Source organism: Palaemon carinicauda, chromosome 37 (genome assembly GCF_036898095.1).
Source record: "Palaemon carinicauda isolate YSFRI2023 chromosome 37, ASM3689809v2, whole genome shotgun sequence".
Taxonomy (NCBI): domain Eukaryota; kingdom Metazoa; phylum Arthropoda; class Malacostraca; order Decapoda; family Palaemonidae; genus Palaemon; species Palaemon carinicauda.
The window spans coordinates 73,479,291-73,486,776 of record NC_090761.1 but is presented as its reverse complement, the minus strand read 5'-3'; the positions used below and the strand labels follow the sequence as shown (position 1 = coordinate 73,486,776).

Sequence of the window (7,486 nt, the reverse complement as noted above, 5' to 3'; positions counted from 1 at the left end):
TATTTGTTAAAGTTCAAAAGTTCAAACTTGCAGAAAATGTTTTTATGTTGAACAGGTTGACATAAGTCTTTTTTATAGTTTATATATGAAATATCTGTTTTAATGTTTTTTTAAAATATTTTATTCTAAATGTTCATTACTTCTTGTATCGTTTATTTATTTCCTTATTTTCTTTCCTCAATGGGCTATTTTTCTTAGTTGGATCCCTTGGGCTTTTAGCATTATGCTTTTCTTACTAGGTTGTAGCTTAGCTGATAATAATAATAATAATAATAATAATAATAATAATAATAATAACAATAATAAAAGGATGAATGATATAATTTGTATATTATATCCAAACTATTATAAACACAATTCCATCTGATAACAGTTAAGATAACAAGGGATATCTATTTCCATTTCCTGTGTTCTCGTGGGAAGACTAAAGTCCTATACAGGAGTGAATGATGATTTTTCATGAGGGTTCATAAATGTTTCGTTAATTATGTGGGGGAACTTCAGAATGTAATTAGTAGGTACTTAGCTGGTAAAGTATATATATGGATGTGGCAATTGCTATGTATTGTTCTTTGAAATTATTCTTTATTTGGGAAAACTCTCTCTCTCTCTCTCTCTCTCTCTCTCTCTCTCTCTCTCTCTCTCTCTCTCTCTCTCTCTCTCTCTCTCTCTCTCTCTCTCTTTTATACACACACAAACACATATAATATATATATATATATATATATATATATATATATATATATATACATATATATATATATATATATATATATATATATATATATATATATACATATATATATATATATATATATATATATATATATATATAAACGTGTATACATGCTACTTACAGATACAGTACGTATGCATACATAGATACATATGCAGTAAATTTACACATGTATATATACTCAACACACAAACGAACACACACACTCATACAGTATACATATATATGTACCTTTATATTATATACTAAATCCATATAAACTCTAAAAGTTACTTGTTCCTTGACAATCCATTAGAATTATACGCAGAAATATGGTTCAATGTTTTTATTAAGGGAACCCTTCAATGAAATCACATTTCATCACCAAAGGAAATAGTGGGTTCTAACATGTCAGAATTTATTGTAACATCTGATTCCCTTTCTATTGTTATCACATTGAATAACTCTAATTCATTTAGTTTCTTTCTCTCTTTAATTGCAGGATATGAAAACATAAGAAATGTTTAAGGTTAGTCCTATATATTTAATTTTTTCCCTTAATTCTTCGGCATGAAAATATGAGGAATGTTTAATGTTAGTTTTATTTATCTTTTGTTTTCTCCTTAATTCTTCAACATGTAGAGATGAGACTGTGTAAGGTTAACCCTATTTATCTCTTATTTTTCTCCTTAATTCCTCGACATAAAAACATGAGAAATATTTAAGGTTAGCCCTATTTATCTCTTTTTTTCCCCTCCTTAATTGCTGGACATGAAGACATGAGAAATGTTTAAGGTTAGCCCTATTTATCTCTCCTTTTACTCTTTATTTGCTGGATATGAAAACATGAGAAATATTTAAGGTTAGCCCTATTTATCTCTTTTTTTTCCCTCCTTAATTGCAGGACATGAAGACATGGGAAATGTTTAAAGTTAGTCCTATTTATATCTTTTTTCTCCTTAATTCCTCGACCTGGAAACATGAGAAATGTTTAAGGTTAGCCCTGTTTATCTCTATCTTTTTCTCCTTAATCCCTCGACATGGAAACATAAGAAATGTTTAAGGTTAGCCCTATTCATCTCTATCTTTTTCTCCTTAATCCCTCGACATGGAAACATAAGAAATGTTTAAGGTTAGCCCTATTCATCTCTATCTTTTTCTCCTTAATCCCTCGACATGGAAACATAAGAAATGTTTAAGGTTAGCCCTATTCATCTCTATCTTTTTCTCCTTAATCCCTCGACATGGAAACATTAGAAATGTTTAAGGTTAGCCCTATTTATCTTTTTTTTTTCCTCCTTAATTGCAGGACATGAAAACATGAGAAATGTTTAAGGTTAGTCCTATTTATATCTTTTTTCTCCTTAATTCCTCGACCTGGAAACATGAGAAATGTTTAAGGTTAGTCCTATTTATCTCTTTTTTTACCCTTTATTTGCTGGATATGAAAACATGAGAAATATTTAAGGTTAGCCCTGTTTATCTCTTTTTTTCCCTCCTTAATTGCAGGACATGAAGACATGAGAAATGTTTAAGGTTAGTCGTATTTATATCTTCTTTCTTCTTAATTCCTCGACATGGAAACTTGAGAAATGTTTAAGGTTAGCCCTATTTATCTCTTTTTTTTACTCTTTATTTGCTGGATATGAAAACATGAGAAATATTTTAGGTTAGCCATGTTTATCTCTTTTTTTTCTCTCCTTAATTGCAGGACATGAAAACATGAGAAATGTTTAAGGTTAGTCCTATTTATATCTTTTTTCTCCTTAATTCCTCGACCTGGAAACATAAGAAATGTTTAAGGTTAGCCCTATTCATCTCTATCTTTTTCTCCTTAATCCCTCGACATGGAAACATAAGAAATGTTTAAGGTTAGCCCTATTTATCTTTTTTTTTTCCTCCTTAATTGCAGGACATGAAAACATGAGAAATGTTTAAGGTTAGTCCTATTTATATCTTTTTTCTCCTTAATTCCTCGACCTGGAAACATAAGAAATGTTTAAGGTTAGCCCTATTCATCTCTATCTTTTTCTCCTTAATCCCTCGACATGGAAACATAAGAAATGTTTAAGGTTAGCCCTATTTATCTTTTTTTTTTCCTCCTTAATTGCAGGACATGAAAACATGAGAAATGTTTAAGGTTAGTCCTATTTATATCTTTTTTCTCCTTAATTCCTCGACCTGGAAACATAAGAAATGTTTAAGGTTAGCCCTATTCATCTCTATCTTTTTCTCCTTAATCCCTCGACATGGAAACATAAGAAATGTTTAAGGTTAGCCCTATTTATCTTTTTTTTTTCCTCCTTAATTGCAGGACATGAAAACATGAGAAATGTTTAAGGTTAGTCCTATTTATCTCTTTTTTTACCCTTTATTTGCTGGACATGAAAACATGAGAAATGTTTAAGGTTAGCCATATTTATCTCTTTTTTTACTCTTTATTTGCTGGACATGAAAACGAGAAATGTTTAAGGTTAGCCATATTTATCTCTTTTTTTACTCTTTATTTGCTGGACATGAAAACATGAGAAATGTTTAAGGTTAGCCATATTTATCTCTTTTTTTACTCTTTATTTGCTGGACATGAAAACATGAGAAATGTTTAAGGTTAGCCATATTTATCTCTTTTTTTACTGGATATGAAAACATGAAAAATTTTTAAGATTAGCCCTATTACCTCTTGTTTTTTTCCTTAATTCCTCGACATGAAAACATGAGAAATTTTTAAGGTTAGCCCTATTTATCGGTTTATTTCTCCTTAATTCCACGACATGAAAATATGAGAAATGTCTAAGGTTAGCACTGTTTATCTCTTTTTTTCTTAATTGTTAGACAGGGAACTAATAAGAAATGTTTAAAGTTAGAATTAGAATTAAACTTTTCCCTTCTCTTACCAATGAATTATGGTTGTGCATTGAAATTAGGCTCTAGTATTTATCATATATGTGCTCTTATGTGTGTATATGTGTATAAACGAAAACTCAAAAACTGCCATCTTTTGATAATACATTTCTGATATAAATAGAATTATTGATAACTAAAGCTTATTAAATTAGTTATAAAGGAGAGAATATCAATAGTTTTTTAAGAGCTATTTAGATTTGCTTCATTCATTATTGTTAATGAATAAGCTAAAGTTAATGAGAGGCATTGTCTTCCATGTTGAATACAAGAGTTATTGAAGTAAAATAAAAATGGTTACAAATTCTTTTATATTTTTTGCATAAATGGAATACATATAAAGATGCCTCTCTCTCTCTCTCTCTCTCTCTCTCTCTCTCTCTCTCTCTCTCCCCTCTCTCTCTCAAAATTAAAGAAAATAATGTTCATAATATCCTGTTTTAGAAAAATTAACATAAATAACAGAAATATAGAAGCAAAAAGGAGTGAAAATTCAATTTTTAATTAATTCAAAGTGAAAACAACCACTAACCTAACCTCGGCTAACTTAAATCTCTGCCAACATTCCTGACCAAGTTCGTCGCCAGGATAAAACTTGACCGGTCCCAGGGAATAAGTTCGACATCATTATCGTTCAGTGAATGAAGGGAATCTTCCCTCCCCTACAAAGAGGATGTTCCTGATTCACGAGTAGTATTCACACTGCTTTTAAACATGGTAGATTGTTACTCTTAAAGCTTCAGCACAAACACAAGACATTTACACATTCTTTTAAAAAATGTAAAACACGTAAGAGCCACTCTTCCAAAATTTGGCAGCGTCAAAAGTCGTTTTAAAGACAAGAGATTAAAATGGAAACTTAGATCGTCAATGTCGACCACAGAGCGTCAGCCTCTGACCCAGAACTATTATTTTTCACTCAGCCTCCAGCGGATCGCTCATCGCCAACAACCGCCCGTTGCTCCCTCTCGCCCCAAACTGCCTGAGACAAGTCCTTACCCAGTCGCTTCTCACCTGCTGGCCGTGGAGGCAGCGCGGACGCTCGCCCAGAAGAACTGAAGTGATCATACACTAATTATTATTATTATTATTACTATCCAAGCTACAACCCTAATTGGAAAAGCAAGATGCTATAAGCCCAGGGGCTCCAATAGGGAAAAATAGCCCAGTGAGGAAAGGAAATAAGGAAATAAATAACTGAAGAGAACAAATTAACAATAAATCATTCTAAAAAAAGTAATGTCAAAAGAGATATATCATATATAAACTATTAACAACGTCAACAACAAAAATGTCATATATAAACTATAAAAAGACTCATGCCCGTCTGGCCAACAAAAAAGCATTTGCTCCAACTTTGAACTTCTGAAGTTCCACTGATTAGTAAGAAGCTTGTCTTTGCCGTATTTTTGGTAGGTCGAAGTAAACGGAAACATTTTGGCATGGTTTTGATTAGTTTAGATCGGACTGATATACACTGTTAGATACAACCGCAATTTTAATCGGAAATTCTCCGTAAAAATATACTGCTCTCAACCGTATTTCAGTAAAATACAGGGGACCGTAATTTTACCTTGCCCTGTTATTATCTTTAACGGGTTAGTAACCGTAATATCTCTCTTTTACGTCAATTTATCCGTTTTCAAAACGGTAAAAAACCCTGGAATAAATGTTGCCAGACATTTACCGTTTTTCTGATGCAAATCTTTTAACAGTGTATACAGATATTTCAAATGCATAATGGAAAACAGTTTGTGTATTATCTATATCAAAGATCTAATCGGGTATTGTTACTAGGGAAAACAGATATTCTATATGCATAACGCAAAACTGTTTGTGTATAATCTTTTCCAATCGATGTAAATTTATGGAAAATGGACTCGACTTACGTCGAATGAAATAAAAATGGCTCGAAATAGGTAAAAATATGAATTTTACTTACCAAGCCACTTTACGTTCAGAGAGGTGATATAGTTACAATACATTTTACTAAAATAATGATCATGGAGCAAGTACAATATATAAAATAAAGGAGGAATACTTTAAAACTAATATAAGGGGAGGAATTTAGGGTATTATACACATTTGGGAGATGGGATCCTTAAAGGCCAAAAGACAGAAGAGAGTAGCATCATCTGCAGTACCAATAAGAATAGTATCATCTGCACTAGCAGAAATATTGATTCGTTACATCTGTTGCCTGATGTAACATATATGATATACGCCACTGAGAAATTAAATCCTGCCATAAATTTTTACGTGTAAATTTTATTTACGTAAAGCCACCATTATTGATGAATTATGAACTTACACATCTCTGCAATAGATGTTTAGTAATTGAACAAAATATATATATATATATATATATATATATATATATATATATAATATATATATATATATATATATATATAATATATATATATATATATATATATATATATATATATATATGTATATATATGAGAGAAAAATTTAAACATAAGAGGTTATGTATTACCTGTTTTTTTTCTGCACATTAATTTTACCAAATTCTTTTAGATAGCTTAGATACTTTTATAATTCCACAAGAATATAAGTCTTACATGTTATAGATTATATATATATATATATATATATATATATATATATATATATATATATATATATATATATATATATATATATATACATACATATACATATACATATACATATACATATATATATATATATATATATATGTATATATATATATATATATATATATATATATATATATATATATATATATATATGTATATATATATATATATATATATATATATATATATATATATTTTATATATATATATATATATATATATATATACATATATATGTGTGTGTGTGTGTGTGTGTGTATATAAATTTAGATATATGCCCTTCCAACCCAGAGAAGACAAGGAAAGACGTTATGGAAAAGATGAAAATTCTGTTTGTGAAGGATAAGGCAAAACGTTACTGGTTTGCGACATACCTTAAAATAGACCTATTTTCTTTGATGTTGATGGTTAATGAAGTTTATTCAGTTTATTCTGAGCAGTTAGAACTTTTCAAGTGATCAAAGGCTGTGAAACATACCGCAGAGCGAATGGTTTGTTCATAAGTTTGTCTCAGATGGGAAAGTTATTTCATTCTGATATATGTGAAAGAGGTTTATTCAAAGAGAACTGTGGGAATTAAAGGAAAATATTTTGGTTCAATATATAGAGGAACAATTATCTATCTATAAAGTAGGAAGTGGAAAAACTGGTGTTCACAAAGGAAGCATTGATAACTGTACCAAAGAGAAACTAGACAAACCACTGGGGAAATCTAATTTGTACCTACGCCCATGAAGTTGGAAGGAGGTTATGTTCTACCCTCTGTTTGTGTGTGTGTGTCTGTTTGCGAACAGCTTCCTGGCCACAATTTTAATCGTAGATAAATGCAGCTTCCATGGATTAACTGTTACGTAAAAAGCTGGAAATTATTAAATTATGTTGTGATGAAGGTCCGAACAGCTTCCAGTCCACAATTTCAATATTAAAGAAATGGAACTTCCAGGAATTAACTGTTATGTAAAAAGCTGGAAATGATTAAATTTTCTTCTGATGAAGGCCAGAACAGCTTCCTGGCCACAATTTTAATATCAAAATAATGGAACTTCCAGGGATTAACTGTTATGTAAAAAGCTGGAAATGATTAAATTTTTTTTCTGATGAAGGTCAGAACAGCTTCCTGGCCACAATTTAATATTAAATCAATGGAACTTCCAGGGATTAACTGTTATGTAAAAATCTGGAAATTAATAAATTTTGTTCTGATGAAGGTCAGAACAGCTTCCTGGCCACAACTTTAATCGTAGAG

At 30.3% G+C, this 7,486-nt stretch overlaps 1 protein-coding gene across 1 annotated transcript in view; it reads right to left on the bottom strand.

Annotated features, from left to right (window-relative positions):
* The window catches only part of LOC137629381 (corticotropin-releasing factor receptor 2-like), a 138,002-nt gene extending 133,426 nt beyond the window's left edge, over positions 1-4,576 (bottom strand). The window contains exon 1 of the mRNA XM_068360632.1: positions 4,149-4,576. The gene's annotated coding sequence lies outside the window, so the exon portion shown is untranslated. The remainder of the gene's footprint in view (positions 1-4,148) is intronic.
* Positions 4,577-7,486: the final 2,910 nt, after the last annotated feature.